The sequence below is a fragment of the Acinonyx jubatus genome, chromosome E2 (assembly GCF_027475565.1).
Source record: "Acinonyx jubatus isolate Ajub_Pintada_27869175 chromosome E2, VMU_Ajub_asm_v1.0, whole genome shotgun sequence".
Lineage (NCBI taxonomy): Eukaryota > Metazoa > Chordata > Mammalia > Carnivora > Felidae > Acinonyx > Acinonyx jubatus.
The window spans coordinates 95,824-123,434 of record NC_069396.1 but is presented as its reverse complement, the minus strand read 5'-3'; the positions used below and the strand labels follow the sequence as shown (position 1 = coordinate 123,434).

The 27,611-nt window shown below is 41.0% G+C and overlaps 1 long non-coding RNA gene and 1 other non-coding gene across 3 annotated transcripts in view; one reads left to right on the top strand and one right to left on the bottom strand.

Annotated features, from left to right (window-relative positions):
* Positions 1 to 27,611, top strand: part of LOC106985909 (uncharacterized) — a 51,095-nt gene that overhangs the window by 7,127 nt on the left and 16,357 nt on the right. The gene's annotated exons all lie outside the window — the stretch shown is intronic.
* Positions 23,031 to 23,137, bottom strand: LOC113604449 (U6 spliceosomal RNA). The gene has a single exon (XR_003426391.1). It is a non-coding gene; the product is annotated as a U6 spliceosomal RNA (small nuclear RNA).

Genomic DNA, 27,611 nt, shown 5'->3' with positions numbered 1-27,611 from the left:
CTCTCCTTAATACTCGTCTGCCATCTAGCCCAGTGCTGACACATCTCCCTCTATCAAACCTCACTTTTTTTCTCTATGGTTAAGAGACTAATGTGGTTTGTTACCACTCTTCTCTTTTCCTGCCCCCTTCCCATGTTTTCATCTGTTTTGTTTCTTAAATTCCACATGAGTGAAATCATATATGTGTCTTTCACTGATTGACATATTTCACTTAGCATAATAAATTCTAGGTCCATCCACATCGTTGCAAGTGGCAGGATTTCATTCTTTTTGAAGCTGAGTTACATTTCATTGTATATACGTATGTATATACGTATGTATATATGAGCATACACGTGAGCACATATGCGTATACATGCACACACACACACACACACACACACACACAAACACACCCCACAAGTTCTTTGTACCTTCATCAGTTGATGGATACTTGGGCTTTCTCCATAATTTGGCAACTGTTGATAATTCTGCTATAAATATTGGGCGCATGCAATGTCACTATTAGGTATTTACCCAAAGGGTACCAAAATAGAGTCTCGGTTTTAAAGTTTATTTTGCCTGATATAAGTATTGCTACTGGCTTTCTTTTGACATTATTGGCATGATAAATGCTTTTCATTCCCTCCTTTTAAATCTTCAGGTGACATATGTGAAAATAAGGCTTTGTAGTCATCATCTAGATAGGTCTTGTTTTGTTTTTTTTGTTTTTTTTGTCCATTCTGACACCCTATCCTTGTCTTTTGATTGGAGCATTTAGTCGATTTACATTCAGAGTAATTATTGATAGGTATATATTTAGTGACATTCTACTAGTTGTTTTGCCATTGTTTCTTCATGTTTTCTCTGATCCTTTCTTGTCTGTAACACTTTTGGTCTTTCATTTCCACTCCAAGAGTCTGATTTAAATATTCTTTTCTTTTGACTGGTAGTACATTTTTTTTAACTTATTTTTAATATTTCTTTTTTGTTAAAATTTAAGCCCAAGTTAGTTACCTTATAGTGGAATATAGTTTCAGGATTAGAATTTAGTGACCATCAATTACAAAATATATCCAGTACTCATCCCAAGTGGCCCCCCCACCCCAAGTGCCCATCACCTATTTAGCTCATACCCTTATTCAGAAACTCTCCTGGAGTCCTGAGCTTCTTCCCTCTATTTAACAGTCCCTTATCGTTTGACTCCCTCTCTATTTGTATCTTATTTTTGCTTTCCTTTCATTATGTACATCAGTGTATTAAATTCCACAGATAAGAGAAATCATATGATGTGTGTCTTTCTCTGACATATTATGCTTAGCATAATAAAGTCTGGTTCCATCCACCTTGTTGCAAATAGCAAGATTTCACTCTTTTTGATTGCCGAGTAATATTCCACTGTATGAATATACCACATATTCTTTATCCATTCATCTCTCAATGGTCATTCAGGCTCTTTGCATAATTTAGCTATTGTTGATAATGCTGCTATAAACACTGGAGTGCATGTGCCTCTTCGAGTTAGCGTTAGTGTATCCTATGGATAAATGCCTATTAGTGCAATTGCTGGGTCGTAGTGTAGTTCTCTTATTGATTTTTTGTAACAAATCTCCATACTATTTTCCAGAATGGCTACACCACTTTGCATTCCCACCAGCATTGCAAAAGCGTTCCCTTTCTCTGCATCCTTGCCAACATCTGTCGTTTCCTGAGACGTTAATTTTAGCCATTCTGATAGGTGTGAGGGGATATCTCATTGTGGTTTTGATTTGTGTTTCAGTGATGATGATTGAGATTGAGCATCTTTTCATGTGTGACCAATCTGGATGTCATCTTTCTTAAAGTGTCTCTTCATGTCTTTTTTCCATTTCTTCACTGGGTTATTTGGTTTTTGGGTGTTGAGTGTGATAAGTTCTTTATAGATTTTGGATACTAACCCTTTATCTGTCACCTGCAAATATCTTCTCCCATTCCATTCAGTTTCCTTTAGTTTTGTTGATTGTGTCCTCTGCTGTGCAGAAGCTTTTTACCTTGAGGTCCCAATAGTTCATTTTGGTTTTTATTGCCCTTGTTTCTGGAGACTTGACAAGCAACATGTTGCTGCAGTCAGGATCAAAGAGGTAGGTTGCCTCCTTTCTCCTCGAGGATTTTGATGGTCTCCTGTCTTACATTTAGATCTTTCATCCATTTTGAGGTGTGTGTGTGAGAGAGAGAGAGAGACAGAGAGAGAGAGAGAGAGAGACAGAGAGAGAGAGACAAAGAGAGACTCAGAGGTTTAAGAACATAGTCCAGTTTGATTCTTCTCACTGTCCATTTTTCCCAGTACCATGTACTGAAGAGACTCTTTTTTTCCTTTGCTTATTCTTTCCTGTTTTGTCAAAGATTACTCGGCCATAATTTTGAGGGTCTGTTTCTGGGTTCCCTCTTCTGTTCCTTTGATTTATGTGTCTGTTTTTGTGCCCGTCCCATACTGTCTTGATGATTGTGGCTTTCTGATGCACCATAAAGTCTAGAATTGTAATGTCTCCAGGTTTGTTTTTTTCTTTTTCAACATTACTTTGGCTCTTTGGGGTCTTTTCTGGTTCCATACAAATTTTAGGGTTGTTTGTTCTAGCTCTGTGAAGAATGCTGGTGTTATTTTGATAGGAATTACATTGAATTTGTCCATTGCTTTGGGTAGTATTGACATTTTAACAATATTTGTTCTTCTAATTCATGAGCATGGGATGTTTTTCCATTTCCTTGTGTCTTCTTCAACTACTTTCATAGATGTTGTATCGTTTGTTCTTTTAATTTTTTAATGTTTATTTATTTTTAAGAGAGTGAGCGAGCGAGCAAGAGCCTGTGAGCAGGGGAGAGGCAGGGAGAGGGAGACACAGAATCTGAAGCAGACTCCAGTCTCCAAGTGTCAGCACAGAGCCCGTCACAAGACTCAAACCCACAAACGCGGGATCATGTCTTGAACCGAAGTCAGCACTTAACCGACTGAGCCACCCAGGCGCCCCTCTATTGTTTTAATGTACTGATCTTTTACCTCTTTGGTTAGATTTATCCCTGGGTATTTTATGCTCTTCAGTGCACTTGTAAATGAGATCAGTTCCTTAATTTTCTTTCTGTTGATTCATTATTGGTGTATAGAAATGCAATCAACTTCTGTATGTTGATTTTATATTCTGAGACTTTCCTGAATTCCTGTATCAGTCCTAGAGTTTTTTGGTGGAGTCGTTTGGATTTTCCACGGAGAGTATCATATCTGTGAGGAGGGAAAGTTTGACCCCTCCTTGCCAACTTGGACACCTTGTATTTCTTTTTGTTGTCTGATTGTTGAGGCTAGGACTTCCAACAGAATGGTGAATAACAGTTCTGAGAATGGACATCCCTGTCGTGTTCCTGACCTTAGGGGGAAAGCTCTCAGTTTTTCCCCATTGAAGATGTTATTAGCTGTGGGACTTTCGTATCTGGACATTCTCATATTGAGACCTGATCCTTCTATCCCTCCTTTCATGAGGTTGTTTTTTTTTTTTTTTTTCATCAAGAAAGGATGCTGCTGCATTTTGTCAAATTTTTATTCTGCATCTATTGAGAGGATCATGTGGTTGTTATCTTTTCTTTTATCAATGTGATATATCACATCAGTTGATTTGCAGATATTGAATCGGTTGTGCATCCCAGGAATAAAATCCACCTCATAGTGCTGAACAATTCTTTTTATGTATTGTTGGATCCAGTTTGCCACTTTTTGTTGAGATTTTTTGCATCCATGGTCATCAGGGAAATTGTTCTGTAGTTTTCCTTTTTAGTGGGGTCTTTGTCCAGTTTGGACTCAAGGCCATGCTGGCCTCATAGAAGGAGTTTGGAAGTGTTCCCTCCATTTTTCTGCCCATAACCTTATCTTGTTCTTTCATTTGGGATGCCTTCCTCTTGTCTTGGAATTTTGGTTGAGTATTTGCCATCTTTGTGTTACCAAAGCTCATTGCGTTACCTGCCTGTGAGTTGAATGGTTTTATGAAGAGGAGGTCATCCAATGTCCAGGGCCTGGCACATCACGGAGTGTCTGTGGTGTGTGTTGCATGCACTGTTTTGTGTTCTGGCTGCACTATCCTTCAGGCCAGTTGTATGGGAAAGGTAGGGTCCTTGGCCAGAATGTGGTGAGTCTGATCTAGGTCTGCTCTGATCTGCTTGCTAAATGAGACTTGAAACGACTGCTACTAGAAGTGAAGCCCTGCACCGCTCTTTGGTCAAGAGAGGTGGTGTGGTCATGGGCTTCACCTGGTCTTCTGGTGAAGGGGCCAGCTCCACTGGGACTGAGGCAACCTTGAATGACCTAGAAGGCCAGTCTTGGCAGAGCACAGGAAGGTGGGATTGGTGTAAACAGCTTGGGCAGCCAGTGTGGGAATCGCCTTGTTTCCAGCATTTAGCTCTGTGTTTATCCTGGGGCGCTGGGGGGGCGGGGAGAGGGGGCGAGGGCAGAGCAGGGAAATGGTGCCAGGCAGCTCCTCTGTCCTAGCTCTTTGTCCCCTCATTGTGAACACTGCTTCTCAAGTATGCTGTCCACGATGAGTGTATAATCTCCCCACTATGTGCACCAGGCTTTCTACAGATCCCTGTTTCCATGCCATCTGCCTGCAAGTTGTTTGCTGCTTTCTCTTCAGGTGTAGGCCAGTGCCCTCAGGGCTGTGTCCCAGCCAAGGCTTCTAACCTTTGAAACTCCACATTCTCGGGGTGCCTGGATGGCTTGGTTAAGTGTCTGACTCTTGATCCTGGATCAGATCATGACCTCTTGGTCGTGGGATTGTCTCTTTCCCTCTTGTCCTGCCCCTCCCTTGCGTGTGCTCTCTTTCTCTCTCTCTCAAAATTAATAAACTTAAAAAAAAATTAGTGGCATGGAATACCTTATTTAGGCAAGACTGCCTCTCTGAGGGGAATGGCAAGGATCTGTGAGCTTTATTTCCACCACTGGCTAGGAAATTCTTTGCTGACTGGTTAGAGGTTACATTCCTACAGGAATGAAATTAGGTTTAGCTACATGGGTGCTTAAAGTAAGTAACTCCATGATGGGCCTGTGATTTTTCTTAACATTCTAAAGCCAAATTGTATGTATACATTTTAATTAAATGTATAGCCCTAAATAATATTTTAGCCATCTACTGCCGGCCCAATGATCATATCCTGTGAAACTGTAACTATCTCCTGATCATAGAGCAAGATCAACTCTGTGGCTCTAAGATCTTTGTGGCTCTAAGTTACTTTGATCTATGTTACTAAGATCTTTGTGAGTCTAGGCTACTGCTGGCCTTTCAATGTCTTTCACCCAGGGACCCCCAGCAAGGTTGCTGAGCGATCATTTAGGCACAGAAGCACATTTTCCAAGTCACCTCTCCATAAAGCGTTGTCTTTCCCTCTGGTACTTCCGGAACTTACCCTTTGGCAAGTCATATATCCTCATGCAAACCTGTCAAAGTGGACCAGAAAAAGCTGCTTGCCTGTGACTGCCACTTCATTGTCACATCTTATCCTTCTGAAACCCCTTGAAATCCCTATTGTTCTTCCAGTCTTTGAATATCTCTTTGATTTGGAACCATTTGTTTCTCTTGTATTCCTGATAAAAAAATATGTGTGAAAATATTAAAGCAAGGGTTCTTTACAATAAGTGAGCCAGTCACAATGCTTCATCTGGCTGCGTGTATGTTTTTATTTTTGACAATGTTCAGGCATGATGTGATGTACATCCTGTAAAATCTGAGTATCATTCATTATCTAGGATAACCACCTTTATGGAAAGCCTTTCAATGACATGCTCGTTCAAGATCAGAAAAACACTTAATTTACATACCACATAATACAGTGGTATACACATGCGTTATTATCTTAAAATATGTAAAGTAGATGTTTCTATGAAGTGTTTATCATGCATTCAGTTTTCTCTACCATGAATGCTATTATTTAAATTAATAGTAAGAACAACAAGAATAAGTACATGTCCATCATTAGTAACTAATATTAGAACTAGTCATATAATATAATGTGTTGCAAACATAAAACCATGATTACTAATAATTTTTTCATTCATGTTGGGTTTCTAGTTACCAGAAAAATTGGGAAGATATTATTGAGTCTCTACATACAACAGACTGTTTTCTGACTATTGATATCATATGAGTTGATACACAATCATAATCAATATCTTGTGAGATATGGTAGTATTAACTAAAGTTTATATTTGTATTCAGATTTCTTCGGTTTTAACTTCTGTCCCAGACTCATCCTAGCTGGCACATTACCCTCATCCTGTCTCCTTAGGCTCCACTTGGCCATGAGAATTTTTAGATTTTTCCATATTTTACATAATCTGCAAAGTTTTGAGGGCACATTTGTAGAGTGTATTTTGTAGAATGATCCTTGGTTGGGATATGTCTAACGTTTGTTCAAATGCTTAGGCCAGAGTTACCGTGTTTTGGAGCAGAAGGTCCAGAGGCATAGTGCCATCCATAATTACCACTTCACATAAAGGTTGTTCACTCTGAAGATTGGGCTTTTGTGGTTCCATACACATTTTAGGACTGTTCTAGTTCTGTGAAAAATGTTGTTGGTATTTTGATGGAAATTGCATTAATTGTGTCAATTGCTTTGGGAAGTATAGACATTTTCACTATATTTGTACTTTTGACCCATGAGTATGGAATGTCCTTCCATTTCTTTGTGTCATCTTGAATTTAATCACTGTTTTATACTTTTCAGAGTATAGGTTGCTCACCACTTTGGTTAGATTTATTCATAGTTATCTTATTATTTGGTGTACAAGTGTAAATAGGACTGTTTTCTTAATTTCTATTTCTACTGCTTCAGTATGGTTTTCTTGAAATGCAACAGATTTCTGTACAGTGATTTGTATCCTGTGACATTGCTGAATTCATTTATCAGTTCTAGCAGTTATTGGGTGGACTCTTTAGGGTTTTCTATATAAAGTGTCATGTAATCTGCAAAGTGTGAAAGCTTCACTTCCTCCAGATTTGGATTTCTTTTTAGTTTAGTTTAGTTTAGTTTCATTTCGTTTGTCTGCTGGCTGTGGCTAGGACTTCCAGTAATTTATTAAAAGTGGTAAGAATAAACATCCTGTCTTTTTCCTGACCTTACAGGAAAAGTTCTCAGATTTTCCCCATTAAGCTTGATTATAACTGCAGGGTTTTGATAGATATCTTTTATTAAGTTGATGTATGTTTCCTGTAAACCTACTTTAGGGGGTTATAATCCTGAATGGATGTTGTACTTTGTCAAATGCTCCTTTCTGCATGTATTGAAATGACCGTATGGTTCTTTTCTTTTAAAGTTTATTAATCTTGAGAGAGACAGAACGTAAGCAGGGGAGGGGCAGAGAGAGAGGGAGACACAGAATTTGAAGGAGGCTCTTGGCTCTGAGCTTTCAACACAGAGTCTGACACGGGACTTGAACTCACGAATTATGAAGTCATGACCTGAGCTGATGTCAGACTGTTAAAGGATTGAGCCACCAAGGTGCCCCGATCATATGGTCCTTATCCTTTCTCCTGTTGATGTATTGTGTCACATTGGTTGATATGCAAATATTGAACCACCTTTGCAGCTTGGGAATAAATCCCACTGAATTGTTGGATATATTTACACTTGTTATATCTTCTTTTTGGATTGTACCCTTTACTGTTATATAGTGTCCTCCTCTGTCTCTTGTTATGTACTTTTTTTAAGTGTATTTTTTTCTGATACAAGTATTGCTACTCCAGGTTTCATTTGACATTAATGTGTGCAATGTTTCTCTATCCTCTCACTATCATTCTTGATGTGTAAAGTGGGTCACTTATAGGCATATAAATCTGTTTTGTTTTTTCATCCATTCTTACACCCTACGTCTCTAGATTGGAGCATTCACTCCATTTACCTTCAAAGTAATGATTGATATGTATGTACGTATTGCCATTTTATTGCCTGTTTTGCTGTGGTTTCTAATGATTTTCTCTGATCCTTTCTTGCCTTTCTTTCATGTTTTGCTTATTTTCTTTAGTGATATATTTCGATTTCCTTATTCTTAGCATATTTATGATTGGTTTTAGTATATGGTTACTGTTAGGTGTTTATGTAACTTCTTCTGCATTTAGCAGTTTGTATTAAGTTCATGGTCATTTACCTTCGCACCCATTATTTTCTCCTCCCTAGGTTTTTGGTAGAGGTTATTACAATTCAAATCCATTTCTCTGAGTTCCTTAACTGATTGTTTTTTTTTTGCAGAAATATTCATTTTTTGCTTGATTTGTGTCTTCTACCTCTAAACTGTCACTGTTGGTCTCTCCTTTCCACTCAAAGAATCCCTCTTAATATTTCTTGCAGGACTGGTTTAGTGGTACAAACTCCTTTAGTTTTTGTTTGGGAAAGTCTGTGTCTCCTTCCATTCTGAAGGATAGCCTTGCTGGATAGAATATTGTTGGCTGCTGATTTTTCCATTCAGCACTTTGAATATGTGATGTCACTCGCTTCAGGCTTGCCAAGTTTCTGTTCAGAAATATGTAGCTAGCCTCATGGGTCTTCCCTTCTAAGTTAAGGTCTTTTGTCTTGCTGCTTTTAAGAGTTTTTCTTAATTGTCACTGTAATTTGCAAGTTTGGTTACAATATGTTTGTGTGTTGGCCTGATTTTGTTGATGTTGATGGGAGTTCTCTAGTCTCCCGGATGTGGATGTTTGTTTCCCTCCCCCAGTTAGGGACATTTTCAGCTATCATTTCCTCGAATAAATTTTCGGCCCCAAATTCTCTTCCTTCTGGGAGTCCTACAATATGAATATTATTAGCTTTCCTGTAGTCACTGAGTTCCCTTAGTCTCATCTCACGTTGCAGAATTCTGTGCTCTCTCTTTGGTTCAGTGTGATTAATTTCCATCACTCAGTCTTCGAGGGCACTAGTTTGTTCGGCTGCTTCTTCCATCCCTCTGTTCATTCCAGCTAGCGTGTTTCTCCTTTATTGTATCCTCAATGTGTACTGTGTTATTTCTTATCTCTATGTCAGGGGTCTCACTCTTCTACTCATTTCACAACTCCAGTGAGTATCCTTATGATCATTGCTTTAAATTCCATATCAGGTATGTTACTAATATCTCTTTGGCTTAGATCTCTGGCTGTGACTTTGACTAGGTCTTTCATTGTGGATAAACATCTCTGTGTGTCGATTTTGTCTGTCTCTCTGGGTCTATTTATCTGTGTTGAGAAAGTCAGCTGTGCCTTCTGATCTTGAAATTAACGGCGGTATGAAAAAGAGGTCCTGGAGTCCTCAGTAGTGCACTTATCCATTTATAGGACCTGGACCTTCAGGAGAATATCGTATGGGTATTGCTCATTCCATCCTGCTGTGTCTGTATTACTTTTCCTTTCAGTGTAGATGTCTACACTGATTGCGTGCCTATTGTGGGCTGTGCTTACACTCGGTTGTGCCAGTGGGACCCAGGCAGGCCAGCTGTGAGGTGGTATGCCCGTTGAGTAGCTTGGGAGCAGTGCAGGACTGCTAAAAAATTGCACAGGGCTACTAGTCCTGTGCCAGATTTTCTGATGTCCTTTGGTGGCTGGGGACTGTGGACCAGCGGTGGAAGCTAGGGGCGTGAGGATATGCACAGAGCATGTCTGTGCCTGGGGACATGTGGCTGGGTGAGACAGATGAGGATGCCTAGATATGCACAGCTGGGTGAGGTGCAGATGTGCACAGCGTGCTGTGGCAGCTATGCATGCAGCTTGTCAGACAGGGTGCCCTTGTGGTTTGAAAAATGTTTGGCCTGAGACCAGCAGGCTTGGTTTGGTGAGCCCCTAGTGAACCCTTGGGACTGGCGCACTGCTAACGGGTTAGGTAGCAACTGTCTGTGCAGCCTCACCCTCTTGTGGGTGCTTCTATGCTTATTCTGGCAGGCTGGGGGAGAAGAATGGTGCCTGTGAGCTCCCTCATTGTTGGAGAAGTCCTCCAACACACTCAGGAATCAGCATGAATACACCTGTCTCCTGTTGCCTCTGCATTGTGTACAATGCCATGTTTACATTGCCTCTCTACACAGACAGGGATCTGGCTATCACTCATCTTCCTGGATCACCCAGTGCTGGGTCAGCTGACCTCAAAGCTCCAGGATCTAAACTCAAGGAAATTCAGCCCCTTTGGGTTTTAATGCCAAATGTTATGGAGATTAGTCTTCACTGTGTGAGCTCCCTGGTGTGAGGGCTCACTATCTCTGCCCATTCTGCAGGCAGCCAGCCTCCACCTTTCTGACCTTGGTAACCCTTCCGATGCAGCTTCTCTCTATTTAGATGTGGAGTTTCTTCTGCCAGTCTTTGGATTGCTCTCTGGTTCATGGACTTGGATGTGGATGTTATGTAGTTGAACACATGGGACAGGGTGAGCTCAGGATCCACTTACTCTGCTATTATTAATTTTTTAAATGTCTTATTATTTTGGATTTTTGAGACATGGGCAGACAGACTCATATCACCAATGCACTTCAGGATTTGAAAGGAACTTTGCAACATTTGCTTCTAGTATTTTATGTTTTGAAACTCTCTTTAATGTGGTATAATTTACATATAACAAAGCCTCAAGTTAAAGGGTATAATTTGATGAGACATGAGGGTACAGGACCATGGGTACAGCACCATGAAATCATGTGTTTTCTCCCTGCTTTTTGAGGTAAGGACTACTTTTTTTTTTTTTTACACGTTTTCAGATATTGCCCAGGTGTCTGAAAGCCTGCATTGGGCTGAGCCTTAAGACAGAAGTTTTGAATTCAGTTTTGAGAGTAGACAGCCAGTCCAAGAAAGCCTTCTAATTGGCTCTTAGATTTAAGTTGTGAGAGATTGTGGATGCCTTGAGTCTGCCTGGATCTAGATGTGGGCCTTGTTCTGAGAACAGGTGAACTAAATACCTAACCTGAGTTAGAGCAAACTTTAGTTTTTTTTGGAGATTTTATGGGCATTTTAAAACGAAAAGTTTTCTCAGGGGGGTGTTGTCTTTTTGTGAAGAGCCATGAGCAGGGGAGCAGAGAAGCAAATCATCTACACATTGTAACAAAGTAGACCCTGCAGAACACTTTCCATCATCCAAATCAGCCTTTAAAGTTTGTGGGAAACATGAATCACTCTGTGAAACTCAGGGAGGTTGCAGTCCAGATGTATTGTCATTCCTGCATGTGAAGGTAAAAAGATACTGGCTATCCTTATCAACTAGTATGCTAAAAACTACACCACATGGGTCGTGTAGAGTGAAAATTTTGCTTTCAGGAATAGTTGATGTTGGTAGAGTGTGAGGTTTGGGAAGAAGGGGATGTCGAGGGATTACAGTGCTATTGATTTCTTGGAAGTCCTGGACAAAATACTATCTTCAGCAGTTGGGTTTTCTCACAGGTATAATAGAGGTGTTATATGGACTACTGCACAGGATCATGAGAGCATGAGCCTCGTTACATTCTATTATGATGTTGATGCCTTGAAGGCCTTCTTAATTGAAAAGATATTAATTCTAGGGAGAAGTTTTGCAAGATCAACTTGAATCTTGAAGGGAGGTACACTTTGGATTCTGCCAGTATCAGTTGAAGATTTTGCCCATAAAGAGGATGGTAGCTGATCCAATAGGAATAAATGATCAATACCTCCAGACTCAGCTATAGGACCAGCACAGACACGGCACAGAAAAGGTGCCAAAGGATCATTTGTTTCCCCTTTTTGCTATTTTGGTTACTGTTATCAAATTATAGGTCGTGGATCTCAAGTTCACAGTATCTGCACATTATTTTAGAAAATCCTTCAAAGGATCCTTTTGTAGAATAGAGATTCCTGGTCTACTGAGGGAGGCATTCAATCAGTACTATTTTAAAGTTAGATCTATATTGTAAGAGAGAGGGTAAATGGTCAAAATTTCCTTATGTAAGACTTGTAAATTAGGTGCCAACCTTCTGGCCCTTAAAGGCACCGAGAAAAGCAAGTTCTTGCAGACTTGCCCTCTGAGGGATCTTCTCAGGAAAAGCCACCTGTTAGACCCTCATGCCCTCCTTATCCAGGATTGTCAGAGATGAAATATCTTCCCCTCAAAAGGAAGGCACATTCAATGTATCTATTGACTAAAATGCTTCTTGGTGAATTTGGTCCCATAAGGGTCCATATTCGTTGCAATATTCTAAGCAAATAAAAGGACTGGAGCAAAGTTGCAGACAACCCTGAGCAATATATACAAGTGTTCCAAAACCTAACCCAGGGTGCTGGGGAAACAAAAAGACACAGGCCATCCCTAACAAAGGGGAATCTAACACCCCTTTACTGTTTTTCCTAATACATTCTGGTTACTGTAACTGCATATGGGGCTTACTCCCTCATTCATTTCTTGGGTCAATGATTATGGTGATTAGAGCCAACTGTCTTTTGTTGGTCTCCCTCAGAATGGAGGCTTTCAGGAATATTCCCAAGCCACTGCCAAAACTCCTTTTAATCAGTGGAAGTTCCCTGTCTTCTCTGGCCTGAAATCGACTGTCTAATTCCACTTGTTGGTGGAAAAAAACCTGGTGTCTGCTCAACTGTTCAAGTTGAAAGACTTTAGGACCAGGAGACCTCTCTTTCTGCCCTCTAGGCTTTTATCTGCCTTTGGGTTTTAGGCAGAATCTTGCCTCTTCTGCCTTCCCCCACTTCCTGTTTCTGCACCACCTTGGGTGAGGCCCGCATAACTGGCTCCTATACCATCCTCAATGCCTCAGGCACCATTGGTTTCCCCTCTCACCCTCTAATGTCAGGGAGTCAAGAGCATTCCCTTGGGCCACCCACTTCAGATCTCCCCACCAGTGTCCCAGGTAAAAACTGACAATAGGGAACACATTGAGTGTCTTTTTAATGGATGCAAGAGAAATTTATTAGGTATGTAAACGAATTTAAGTTTGTTGGCTTAATTAAAAGTAGAGTTGTCAGCATTAAATAGAAAACTTTATTCTATCTAGGTTTACTAAAGTTCAAATAAGCTCATGTTATCTATGTTGCAATTTGTTAGCAAAATGGTGGTAACATAAAATGATGGTTAATTCTCAAAGTTTTCATGGGTAATTGTGAAGATAGCTTTGAAAGTCTTTGGTAACCTGAAATGTATAAGTTTTGCGAGGATGATAAATTGAAATTGAATTCATTGGACATCTAGGTCTTTTCCAAACAAGACATGGTGCTAAAGCTTTGATTGCTAAACATAGGTTTGTGCTTTTGACTTCTTATCGCACAGAAACAAAGGATATTTGGGTCTTTCGGAAAACATGCTTTTGCTTAATTGATAAATTTGCCATTTGCAGAATTCTGCTGTAACAGTTTGTACTTGGTTACTACTTAGTTTTCACTGGAGACTAAGGTTTCTACGAGTTAATATTCTGCTTAATGTAATGAAGATGGATAAAGATAAGAACGTTATTATGTAGAAAAGTAGGAGATACGTAAGGAAGATATAAGGAATGGGAATACATTTTTGTTGAAGGTAAAAGAAAGTAATTTTGTCCCAAATGAGACAGGTTGTTTGGAGAAAAGGGGCTTAAGTCACAATCTGAAAGCAAAAGAAAGTTGTAGAAGGTTTGTGAAGGTAAATCTTTGGAAATAAATTTTGTATGTGCCCAGGATGGACTAACGTTCAAATAAATGGATTGTAAAAGTACAGTGGTATAAGATTAAAATTCTGCCCTAGTCTCTATTACAAAAGCAAAGGTTTCTTGGATTGTCGTTATTTCTTTGAGAAAAAAAAAAAAAGAAAGGTAAGCAAAGTTTTCCCCCACTTTTGTCTGCACAAAAAGATGGAAAAAAAGGTGACTTTAACCAAAAGGGCAGGACAGCATGCCCTTTTGATCACCATATATATAAAGGGCTTGTACTAGAATACATAGGAGCCATTTTGCTACACTAGCCCAGTGTCTGCCAATTTGTAGGACCTAGATACTCTAAATGGCTGGAACATATATCTATGGGCACTGTTGAAAAAGGCAAGGAAATAGACCTGTACTTTGGCCCTTTTAGCCCTCTTGGCAGCCGATTTTATCCTAAAAAAATATGGTTTTCACAAGCCTTTTAAAATACATTTGTAAAGTCGATTACTCTTGGGCCAAAATAAAATTAGTGCATCCTTCTACAACCAGGGTATTCTTTCTTGGTCGTAGTGGATACCCCCAAAGTCCTGCTGGTGGAAAACGGAGGGATAAGAGAAATCAGGGAAGACAAGGTCAATTCTGGGAGGTAGGGTCAAGCCTGGATAAGAGTGACTACTCCCAGCATCTCATGAGACTGACAAAGCTTTTGGCTGCCAGTTGAATAGCCAGACAAAATGCAGGGCCAGGAGATAAGGCTTCTTCTCCTGTCCAACTATAAGGGTCAGGACATGTGGCTTCTCCTGGCCAGCCATGGAAAATTAAGAGATGCCTTTTCCTCCTTTCCCTATAGATGGGCATTTCCCCAACCAAGGCTAATACTCCTGTGGTATGCATTCTGAAAAGTTGGGATGATTTTGATCCATAAAGTTTGAAAGAAAAAGATAAAGACAACCATTAATTATCATGGGGTTGAAGACCCTATAGGGAACTTTCAGTTTCCTTGGGACCCAGGTAATTACATCCCAAGATCCTACCTGGGACTGTGACCATACCATTAAGAAATGGTATTGCCACCACTTCCAAGCTTGTGCTTTAGACACATTAAGGAGGTCTAAGGTTAAGCCCTTAAATTATGTTAAATTAGCCACTATTTTACAAACACAAAATAGAGCCCGATGGCCTTCCTAGAGAGGTTGGTGGGCTCTCTTTAAATATATGGCTATTTCCCCTGGCACCCTTTAAGCTGAGATGATTTTAAATGACAAATTTGTCATTCAATTGCCCCCAGATATTCAGAGGAAGCTGAAAAACTTGGCTATTGGCCTGGAAGAGATGCTGGAGGTGGTCTTTGAGCTGCCAATTGGGTACATTACAACAGAGATAAAAACAAATCAAAACAGGGGCGCCTGGGTGGCTCAGTCAGTTGAGCGTCCGACTTTGGCTCAAGTCATGATCTCGCGGTCCATGAGTTCAAGCCCCATGTCGAGCTCTGTGGTGACAGCTCAGAGCCTGGAGCCTGTTTCAGATTCTGTGTCTACCTCTCTCTCTGACCCTCCCCATTCATGCTCTGTCTCTCTCTGTCTCAAAAATAAATAAACGTTAAAAAAATTAAAAAAAAAAGGAATCAAAACAAAACAACAGGAAAGGAGCCTTAAGAAAAACCTGAGGCCTTAGTCATGGCCTTACACACTCTGTCACACAGAGGAAGATGGACACAAGAGGCAGGGCCTGAGCTGTGGCCTGAACACAAGGTTGTTGCCTCCTGTCTGTAGACAGAAAAGGTGGGGGAAGGGAAGAAGAGGACTCAGAAGCCTCGTTTTGTCTTTTTAATCTATGCTTGCGTCATTTAGGTTGTAAATTGTATTTGGAGAGATGTAATTTTTGATTCTTGATAGCATTTGGAAGCTTCAAAACACCTATTGCAATAGACATCTCACTCAGTTTTGTCAATTTTAGAACCATAGTTGTTCAATTAACTTTGAAAAAATTAAGTTTGATATGACCGAGAGTTCCCCATCATGGCCATTGAAGTTCTAAATTATTTCTGGTTAAGTCAGTCTATTCATTTATAAATGTGCATCCAGAGAGGGACCATAGTTTTTAAACATAAAACCAAACAGAGTCCCAGTAGGCAGGATGCCCTCAAAGCATTTTGATGTCTGGGATCCCATTCCTTAGAAAATTTTCAGGGATTGCCTGTTTCCGGAAGGAATCAGACCCAAGGCCAGCACAGTTCCAGAGAGAACAGTCGACCCCAAACAGGCCATAGACTGAAAGCTAAAACAGTTCCAAGCAGCAGAGTTCCAGTGGGAACAATCCAGTTGCAAAGGGGAATAGGAACAAAGGCCTTCACAATTCTGACTGGCACTGTTCGAACTGGAAAGGTCTGATTGTGAAAAGGATGCAGACTGAAGGCTAGCCCAGTTCCATTAGGAGCAGTCTCATTCAAAACAGAAATTAGACCAAAAGCTAGCACAGTGCCTTTAGACTGAAGGCCAGATGAGTACCTTTCGAGATGATTTTTTTCAAAATCATAAATAGATCCCAAATAAATCCTGGAGAACTGAGACATGAGGTGTGGAACTTGTATTCCAGGATAAAACTTGTCCTTAAAACCCCAGGGTAGGTATGAAAGCAGCTCAAAAATGTCCATGGGTACTGCACCCGTTTGCTAGCCAGCTCTGGAGCAGTTGGGGTCTTCTCTGGAGCCCACTTCTGATCACCAAGAATTGTCAGCCTTAAAAACACAAACCGCCAGTTATTTTACCAGAAGAAGATGTTTTTATTGAGGAATGAAAGAGAATTGTAATCTGGGACATACCAGCTGTGGCAAAACCATAAGCAAGTACAGGAAACAAAGGAGGGGAATGCTCTTTTTAGGGAGGAAAGAGGTAAGTAGGAAAGGCTTATGAAAAGTCCATTGGAGTAAAATGGGGGTTTGCAATGTGGTAGCTTCTCATTGTCTGAGCATTTGCATAGATGGTGGTTGTGAGGAAAGAGTTTCTTCGCTGTGGCTGGAGTAGTAGATTAGTATCCACATGCAAGGTCCAGTCTTTGTAATGTCAAGGCCTTCTCTTCATGTTGTGTCTACAATTAATTTGCCATAGTAGGGGGGAGATCTGCCCCTACCAAAACATCCTGTGTCCATTTTGTCAGGTTTCCCATTACTAATTTTCACAATTTCATACATGTTTTTGATGAAATATGAAAAATTTTTTGAAGGTTTGGGTTTGAGCGAGTGAACGGCTAAGAAAGAATTCTTGAGATATCTTTGTTGCAAAAATGTGATTATTTTATAGCACAGGGGCAGGATCCATGGGCAGACAGAGCTTCATTGGGATTTTTTTTGTTTGTTTTATTCTAAAAAGAGTGAGCACAAGTTGTGGGAAGTGAGCAGAGGCAGAGGGAGAGGGGAGAGAGGGGGATAGAGAGAACCCTAAGGAGACTCCATGGTCAGCCTGGAGCCTGATTGAGCTCTTCCTAATCTGGAAGAGCAAACATTAGAGAACAAATAATGTTTCAAACATAAGTCATAAAAATCATATTTGTTTTCAGTTCATTTAGTGTCATGTTGCTAATCTTTTGTTTAGTTTGAATGTAGCCTTTTAGTTCTAGACATTCTTGCCCATTTCACTTTTATGATTTTAAGATAACAAAAAGCTGCATTTGTTTTTTTTAAAGTTCTTTTTATGAATCTCCTTGAAGATGAAACTTATTTTGCAAATGACAAATGACTGTAATGCCCTTGACAAGAAAATTCAGTTATTTCTGTGACACAGAACAATTCAATAATCAGAATATCAAGTGATGACCTTATTATCAACGCATATTAAATCTTCTGGAATTTCATATATATATTTGAACACTTACAGCAATTACCCAAGCAATACAACCCAAGGTTTATCATTATTTGTTTGAGAGTTCTTTCCAAGTAATTTAACATACTAAATAAAAAAGCCTAATTAGTCAAAAGGACTTGATTTACAATTCACATCTTGAGGAAGTTTGTTAAAACCCTCATAGAGTTTTACATTTATTTATTTTTGAGAGAGAGAGAACACAAGTGGGGGAGGGGAAGGGAGTGAAGGAGACAGAATCCAAAGCAGGCTCCAGGCTCTGAGCTTTCAGCACAGAGCCTGATGTGGGCCTCAAACTCACAAACCGTGAGATCATGAACTGAGGTGAAGGTGGATGCTTAACCAGCTGAACAACTCAGGCACCCCGACCCTCAGAAAGTTTTAAAGTACATGTCTAAATAGGATTACGGTTCAATATAAAACTTAAAACTTAATTATTTATTTAACCAAGGTGACAATAAGATTTTAAAGGCAGATATGTAGGGTTATATAGCTGTGAGTAAAACTTAGCTCCTTACATATTGAGAAGTTTTAATCTTTTTTAAGTAACCAAAGACCTGATAAACACAAAACATGGAAACTTTGGTTATCTAGGGAGACAAAAGAGAAGAAAAAAACAACAACTTTGCTTACATTTTTTTTCATTAAGAGCTGACCAACAATCCAAGAAACCTTTGTCTTTTTTAACAGAGAGAGAAGCAGAATTTCAATCTTATACCAGTGTACTTGTTACAATCCATTTATTTCCACCTTTTCCCAACAGCACATAAAATTCCTTTCCAAAGATTTCCCTTCATAAAACTTTTACAACCCTTTTTAAAAAAAAAAAAATCAGAGTTGCTTTCCTTATTTCCATCAAACTCAATTACATTTAGCAGAGGGGTATTAACTCTTTTATTTTTTTTAAATTTTTTTTCAACGTTTATTTATTTTTGGGACAGAGAGAGACAGAGCATGAACGGGGGAGGGGCAGAGAGAGAGGGAGACACAGAATTGGAAACAGGCTCCAGGCTCTGAGCCATCAGCCCAGAGCCTGACGCGGGGCTCAAACTCACGGACCGCGAGATTGTGACCTGGCTGAAGTCGGATGCTTAACCGACTGCGCCACCCAGGCGCCCCAGTATTAACTCTTTTAAAACTTAGTCTCCAGTGAAAACTAAGTAGAGACCATTTGTGAACTGTTACATCATAATTTTTCTAGATCTGAAATTTTTTTTTTAATTTTTTTTTCAACGTTTATTTTTATTTTTGGGACAGAGAGAGACAGAGCATGAACGGGGGAGGGGCAGAGAGAGAGGGAGACACAGAATCGGAAACAGGCTCCAGGCTCTGAGCCATCAGCCCAGAGCCTGACGCGGGGCTCAAACTCACGGACCGCAAGATCGTGACCTGGCTGAAGTCGGACGCTTAACCGACTGCGCCACCCAGGCGCCCCTCTAGATCTGAAATTTTAAAACAGAGGTTTTCCCATGGTAGAATCTTTCAATAAAGCACAAAGCATATTTACCAACAAACCCAAGTATCCTCAGGTTCTGTGCAATAAGAAGCTGGAAGCACAAAAGTACCTTCAGTAAACATTGCTTTCGTATTTTATCTCACTTGGAAAATACTTAGATACCAATGAATTCAACCCAATTTATCATTTAACTTAGCAAAACTACAAAGTTTCAGGTTACCAAAGCTCTTGATAGCTATCTTAACAATTACTTATGAAAACTTTGAGACAGACGACATTAACCATCATTTCAAGTCATCCTTTGTTAACAAATGGCCACAGAGATAACAGGAGCTTATTTGACCTTTAGCAAATGTTGGTAAAGTTTCCCATTTCATGTGACAACTCCAAAGACATGTCTATCTTAATTAAACCAACAAACTTAAATTAGTTTAAATATTGAGTATATTCCACCCATGTCCACTTAAAAGTCAGCCAATTTGTTCCCCATTGTCAATTTGTACCTGGAACATTGGTGGGGGAATCTAAAGTGAGCATTTAAAGTCCAAGGGGGTGCTCTTTGCTCTTTAACAGTGAAGGGAACAGGAGGAGCCAATGGTGCCAGAGACACCCAGGATGGTATAGGAACCAGTTAGGCAGGCAGTACCCAAGGTGGTGCAGTAACAGGAGGAGGGGGAGGGGAAGGCAGGGATGGGAGACCATCCTCCTGCTTCCAGGAAGGCTGGAGGCAAGTCAAAGCCCAGAAGGCAGAGAAAGAGCTTTTCTGGTCCTAAAGCCTGTCAGCTCAGACAGATGACCAGATGTAGATGTTTTTCCCCACCAACAAGGGGAAATGGGCAGTCAATATCTGGCCAGAGAAGACAGGGAATTTCCCTGAAACAAAAGGAGTTTTGGCAGCTGCTTGAGAATATTCCTTAAACTCCCTGTCCCAAGGTAGACTTACCAGAGACAATTGGCTCCAATTATCATAGCCATTAACCTGGGAAATGAATGAAGGAGACACTTCCACTTACGGCTAGAGGAACCTGGGTCTGTAAGGAGGAACAAAGAATGTAAGCATCCCCTTTGTTAGGGATGGCCTATGTTTCCTCCAGCAAGCTGGGTTTATTCAGACGAGGCTGGTTGAGACAATCATCCAATATATCAGAAGGTAATTTATCAGCCTGGTTAGTGGCCAAACACATTCTGCAAGAGGCCCTTAGATCGGGGTCCTGATTTAGGGCCACTCAGGCTTGGACATAGGGTACCTCAGTCCATGTGCCCTGTTTCCTGCAGAGGAGATCTAACGGAAAGGTTATACTGAAGCTTAATATCCCATTAACTGGCCATTTTCCCTCATGTCCTAAGGAATAATGAGGTCTAGCAGTGTTACAGAATATCAGTCCTTTTGTAAACCTTGCAATCCTAATTGGTTCCAGTGGGTTGAAAGGTAGACCAAAGGAGAGTACTTGGGAACCAACGAAGCAGCTAGAGAAGGTCCATTACCAAAAATCCACACCATCCGCGCCCCCGCTCCCGCCCAACCACCCCAACTCCTGGGTGGAATTCCACACAGGGTATGTCTTTGACACTAGGAAACTATGTATGACATACCATAGTTTTCATTTGGGTTCACTCTTGGATTGTACATTCTGTTGGGTTGGACAAGTTTTGATGACATGTATCTGCCATTATACTATCATACCCACTAGTTTCACTGCCCTAAACGCCCTCTGTACTGCACCTATTCATCCCTCCACCTCCCTCTGCCCTAAGCCTTGAGTGTCACTGATCTTTTTACTATCTCCATCATCATTCCTTTTCTAGAATGTCATATAGTTGGAATCATAGTGTATGAAGCCATTTCAGATTGGCTTCTTCCACCTAATAACATCTGTTTAGGTTTTCCTACATGATTTTTCACAACTTGATACCTTATTTCTTTATAGCCCTGAATAATATTCCATTGTCTGGATGTACCTCGGTTTTCTTTATTTTTTTCTTATTTTTTTTTAATGTTTATTTTTCAGAGAGAAAGAGAGAGATAGACAAAGAGACAGAGCGTGAGAGGGAGAGGGTCAGAGAGACAGGGAGACACAGAATCTGAAGCAGGCTCCAGTCTCTGAACTGTCAGCACAGAACCCGACTTGGGGCTCAAACCCACAGACCACAAAATCATGACCTGAGCTGAAGTCAGACACCTCACCGACTGAGCCACCCAGGTGCCCCATGGATGTACTATGGTTTTCTTGGTTACTTCCCTTGTTGGAAATTATTAAAACCGTTCTTATCATGCATGTTCAGGGTTTTGTGTGGGTAAAAGTTTTCAACTTTTTGGATAAGTAACTGAGGAGCACAATTACTGTATCATAGGGTAAGTGTTTTGTAGGAACCACCCAACTCTCACCAAAGTGGCGATACCACCATTTTGCATTCCCTCCTGGAATATATGAGTTTCTGTGGCTCCACATCCACAACAGCTTTTGGTGTCATCAGTGCCCTAGATTCTGGCCATTCTAACAGGTGTAGTGGTATCTCATGGTTGTTTTAATTTGCATCTACCTTGTGACATATGAGGTAGAGCACGTTTTCATATTCTTATTTATTATGTGTATATCTTTCTGTTGAAGCATCTGTTAAAGTCATAGCCCCATTTTTCTCTCAGGTTGTTTGTTTTCTTACTGTTGAGTTTGAAGAGTACTTGGCATATTTTAGAAAACAGTCCTTTACAGGTGTGTGCTTTACAAGTATTTTCTACCAGTCTGTGGATTCTCTTTTTGTTCTTTGATAAGATTCACTTCTTATTTGGTTTTGCTCCTTAATTCCTTATTTGAAGCACTGGATTCTAAAACTTAATACTAGGGTTGAGAAAAGGAAGCAAAACTGTTTGAGAATTTGCCCTGAAAACATCTTGTGTGTTTTAGCTTACTTTGTGTAATAACGTTGAAGCTATAGGTGCAACTATGTGCTCATTCCTGGCATAAAGACATACTGAATCAAGTGTTGATGCAGGAGAGTTTGGATGCAAATTTTCTGACAAAAATTATGTGTCATCCATACTTGAATGTTTTGAAATCCATTCCTAATTGTACAATACTGTCATGAAAATGGTTCTTTTTAAAATTTTTCTTTGGAGAGACAGCGTGCATGAACAGGGGGAGGAGCAAAGAAGGAGAGAGAGAGAATCCCAAGCAAGTTCCATGCTCAGTGTGGAGCCCAACGCAGGTCTCCATCCCATGACCCTGGGATCATGACGTGAGCCAAAATGAAGTCAGATGCTCAACCAACTGAGCCACTCAAGTACCCAAAAATGGTTCTTGTTTAATGAACAATATTTGGAGGCTTCAGAAATGTTCTCAGGTTATGGAATCTGCTCCTTTTCTTTTTTCTTTTTTTTCCAATATATGAAATTTATTGTCAAATTGGTTTCCATACAACACCCAGTGCTCATCCCAAAAGGTGCCCTCCTCAATACCCATCACCCACCCTCCCCTCCCTCCCACCCCCCATCAACCCTCAGTTTGTTCTCAGTTTTTAAGAGTCTCTTATGCTTTGGCTCTCTCCCACTCTAACCTCTTTTTTTTTTCCTTTCCCTCCCCCATGGGTTTCTGTTAAGTTTCTCAGGATTCACATAAGAGTGAAAACATATGGTATCTGTCTTTCTCTGTATGGCTTACTTCACTTAGCATCACACTCTCCAGTTCCATCCACGTTGCTACAAAGGGCCATAGTTCATTCTTTCTCATTGCCACATAGTACTCCATTGTGTATATAGACCACAATTTCTTTATCCATTCATCAGTTGAATGGCTCTTTCCATAATTTGGCTATTGTTGAGAGTGCTGCTATAAATATTGGGGTACAAGTGCCCCTATGCATCAGTACTCCTGTATCCCTTGGGTAAATTCCTAGCAGTGCTATTGCTGGGTCATAGGGTAGGTCTATTTTTAATTTTTTGAGGAACCTCCACACTGTTTTCCAGAGTGGCTGTACCAGTTTGCATTCCCACCAACAGTGCAAGAGGGTTCCCGTTTCTCCACATCCTCTCCAGCATCTATAGTCTCCTGATTTGTTCATTTTGGCCACTCTGACTGGTGTGAGGTGATATCTGAGTGTGGTTTTGATTTGTATTTTCCTGATGAGGAGCGACGTTGAGCATCTTTTCATGTACAAAAATATGGAACGCTTCACAAATTTGCATGTCATCCTTGCACAGGGGCCATGCTAATCTTCTCTGTATCGTTCCAATTTTAGTATATGTGCTGCCGAAGTGAGCACTCATTTTCTTTTTTCTTAAAGGACTTGTCACATCATTTCTCCTGTTCATTTTCTCTCCTTCAGATGTTTCTGATCCAACTCCATGACACCCCCTTTGTCACTTTATGAATGATTTCAGTACTTTCCAGCATCAGTCCTCTTAGCATCCTGAAATCTTACACCTCATAGACCATTGGCAGCTGAGGCCAGCATCAAGAATGTTGCAAGGAGGGTGAGGAATAGCCACTTGAGTGAATTAGGAATACATGAGAACATTACCCAAGGAAAAAACTTTCTAGGGAAAGAATTTAGTGTGTTTTCAGTTGTACAAGGTTTAGTTGGATCCTGGGGGAAGCATGACTTTGTCATTGCATTTGTGTGGAGGTTACATGTGGGTTTAGGAAATGTGTGTGGTGCTGTGCTGATGCATGACAAAGCCATCACAGTGATCAGTGGTACATGCAACAGGTTCCATAGGATATATCATTGGGTCAGTGGCCAGTGCTGGTTCCCTCAGCATCATCCTATCCATGGATCCTAATGAGGATCCAGATGATCCCTTCCCCATGGTTCAGTCTGAAGCAACTGACTGTTTAAGGGCTAAGGTGAAATTTTCTAATGCCCACACCACCAGGGCCATGATAGTTGCTGCTTTCATCCCTTCTGAGATGGACAAGGCCTCTCAGGACTTTTCTACTCACTTCTCAGGAGGAAGCCTGTTTGAGGGAGCAAGGGAAGATCTCATCAGCCCTTCTTTGCTGCATCACAGGTGGGATCAACACCTGACCCTTCTAAGTCCCTGCCTTCTTGTTCTCTACTATAAGGGGCTTTAAGAATGGTTAGTGGTCATTCTGGGAGGACATACCAAGTGGGAGACCTGGGGAGCCAACTAGGTGGCTGGAGGTGTCCTAAGCATCTTGATGTGGTAGGTGGTTCCATAGATGAATGCACATGTAAAAATTTCGTTGAGCTGTGTCACAATATGTGTGCAAATTAAATTGTGTATTTTATAAACTCAAATAGTATTTTGAAAACAATTTTGATAAGAATGAAGAATACTTAAAAGCAAGTGCATCTAGCAGTGATGGTTGTAGAACCTTATGAATATACTAAAATCCACCATGATAAATTTCATGGTGAGGAAATACCTTTTTCTCTCATTTTCTAAAAAGAACTAACTGAAGTACAAAATATCTACATAAAAGTGCTCAATGAATTATCCCATGGTATGTCAATATGTCAATTAAAATATCCAACCTGGAGTGATTCTGTGATCATTACAAGTTGTTCAGCTTCTCTGGAGCTTCAGATTATTCATCCTCCACTCAGAGTGTTGTCTTACTGTGACAGAGAATGGGGAATGGATGTTGGGTGACAGTTATCATCTTGGCTCTAAATGGCCTGGAAGGTCTAGACCAAGCCCACCTCTCAGTGACCCCTGGCATCCAACCCCCAACACTCAGTAGTGTGTGCATGACCCTTCTGAGAGTTCCTCTGGTGCGAGCTGCCCCCCTTCCAGGCACCCCATCTCACCTGGTAAAGTCCCATTTATCCTTCAGATGTCAGGGCAAGAAGGACTTTTTTAGGGAAGGTATCATTTTTCTCCTAAAATTGGTAATTTCCTTCTAAATGTATCTTCATGGCCTTATCTGGTCCTTCCCTTAATAGCACTTATTTTTGTTTGTGGCTATTTTCTTGCTACATGGTTATTAGGCTAATTTTTTTCCTCTGCTGTATCTGATTCCCATGAGGCTGAGCCACGTGTTCTGGTTCACCATGATGCACTTTGCTTAGAAGAGAATAGGATTTCTGTTAGTATTCATGGAATTAATGAATGAATGACTGAATGAATCAGAAGCTTGGATACAGACAAGGATGAGGGGAACCTTTGCATGTTCCGTCAGTTGTTCCTTAGCACACGGGAAAACTAGGTCTTGGATCTCAAGTTCAGAGTATCTCCACGTTATTTTACAAAATCCTTCAAAGTAAAAGAAATGTTGACTTTGTTCATACCTGTGTGTTACCTGCCTACACGTTGGAGTGAGGCATATTTTTTTTAAGTTTATTGGTTTATTTTGAGAGTGCATGGAGAGGGAGGGGCACAGAGAGAGGAAGAGAGAGAGAATCCCTAGCAGGCTCCACACTCCGCATAGTGCCTTATGTGGGGTTTGATCCTATGAACGTTAAGATCATGACCTGAGCCGAAATCAAGTGTCGGACGTTTAATGGACTGAGCCACCAGGCGCCCCTAGAGTCAGGCATTTTCATTAACCTGAAAACTCATAAGCTGAGGTAGTAATACAATAGCAATAGAACATGTACGAGGCAGTCTTCACCTTCAGATCAGAAAATCTTATTGACTGTGTTACAATTACAGTCCATGTGCCCAAAAACATGCAGCCTAAACATAAGAAGGAAACAGGTGATAATTCGACTCTGAGCCCAAACACTATCTGGTGACATGGGACACATTATTTCACCATTTGAGTCTGTGTTACCTTAGAGAAGCTGGGAAATTAACTATGTACTTTCTAATCCTTTATGAAGTGTAAGAGTCATGATTTGTGGAAATGAATCTACACCATGCTTGCATACTGTAACAGCTTAATCTGTGGTAACCTTCTTATCAATTTGAGAATGTAACTTACTGACACCAGGGACCCTGTCTGTTTGTTCTCTACGGTATCCCCAAGACCATGAATCATGTCTGACACATAGCAGGTACTTAACATTTGTTGAATGAATATTGGCAGTCTTGGAGAGAAGGCAGAAGGAGGAATGGGTCATATTTGTAAAATAAAGTGATTTTTCTAGGAAAAATTTTACATTATCCTACAGCACCCCATTTCTATTTAGATTAAATAGAGAGTCTTTTCTTCTTTTTCCTAAAACATGCTCATATAATGAGGAATAGCATGCAGAACTTTCCTGAGGGTTTCAGATGAAGCCCCAGAGCTCAGGAGGACTAAACATGTGTCCTCTTCCCTGGCCAGAGGCAGTGAGGTAAGAATCTTTGGGGAGCATGTGACTATATGCTTTTTTTATAATGCTTATTTATTTTTGAGAGGGCACAGATAGAGTGTGAGAGGAGAAGATGCAGAAAGACAGGGAGACACAGAATTTAAAGCAGGCTCCAGGCTCTGAGCCGTCAACACAGAACGCAATGCAGGGCTCAAACTCACAACCTGCTAGATCATGACCAGATCTGAAGTCGGATGCTTCACCCACTCAGCCACCCAGGTGCCCCGTGACTGTCATATTTATTACATGGAGTGTGCATTCTTCATATATGGGGCCCAAGACAGAGGCAGGTCGCAGGTATCTGGGCTCCCTGACATAGTTATCCTACATACAAAAGTAAGATGTGACACTCCAAAATATGACACTAGATGGCCTGGGTCACCCAGCCCTGCCAGCTGCTTAGAAACCGAGAAGGAGTCATTGATCCTCCAGGTGCTGAATCGGGCCAGTGAGGTCGAGAATGCCCTGATGGAATATCTGGCAGTAGCTGAATCAGCTGTGGTGAGCAGCTGGACCCAATTCAAAGGGAGGTAGGGACTAGGACACAGAGGGCATCATGGCTATGTTTGGGCTCTGGAAGGCAGGTGCAGGAAAAACATTTTCCAGGCCATATCTCCCCTGCCTCCAACCTAGGGTGGAGGGAGGGCAAAGCGCATGTGCATGTGCATTTACACTGTGTGGTCACCAGAGGGCATTGTGGCCCTAACTCTGTGTGACAGAAAATGATGCTTGTGAATGCTGCTGCTGCTGCTGCCAATCTCCTACTGAATGAACCCTTACTATGTGCAAGCTCACTTCCTCCTCACAACACCCTAATTCATTAAGGATTCTGGTACCTTTTTTTAAATAGCAAAGAAACATAAAGAGATTAAATAACATGCCCAATCACAAAGCCCTTAAAAGGTGGAGGTGGAATGGTTATCTGAGAGGTCTGGCTTCAGAGCATGCATTCATTGATTCAACATGTGTATGCTGAGTACTCACTATGTACAAGGCCCTGTGTCGTGTAGGTTTATGGTTGTAGGGTTATGGTTAGAGTTGGTATGAAGTTTAAGTTGGGGCATGTTTAGGGTCACGGTTAGTGTTAGGGGTAGGACCCAGGAGGTTCCAGGCGGTGAACCCCTAGCAGTGAAGTTCTCTCCACTGAGGGCTGAGTGGGGGCTGCATGGGAGTCTTCAGTTCAGACTTAATTTTTTTTTTTTCATGCCAGGACCAGCCTCCCGTGTGTGCCACTCTTCAGTTGGGCCTCAGCAACCTTCTTGTGCAACTCCATGCCGGCAATGGAATTGACATGATGATGTTCTGATTCAAATCTGAACAATACTGTAGGGATCGGGCCCTATGTGGGTGGTGTTCTCAGAGATAGGAACCGGATCCCCATTGGGAGGGAGCCATAGATAGGATGAGGGTTTGGTCCAGAGATATAAGAAGGGCCGAAACGACACCAGTCCTGTTGTCTCCATGGAGGGCTGAA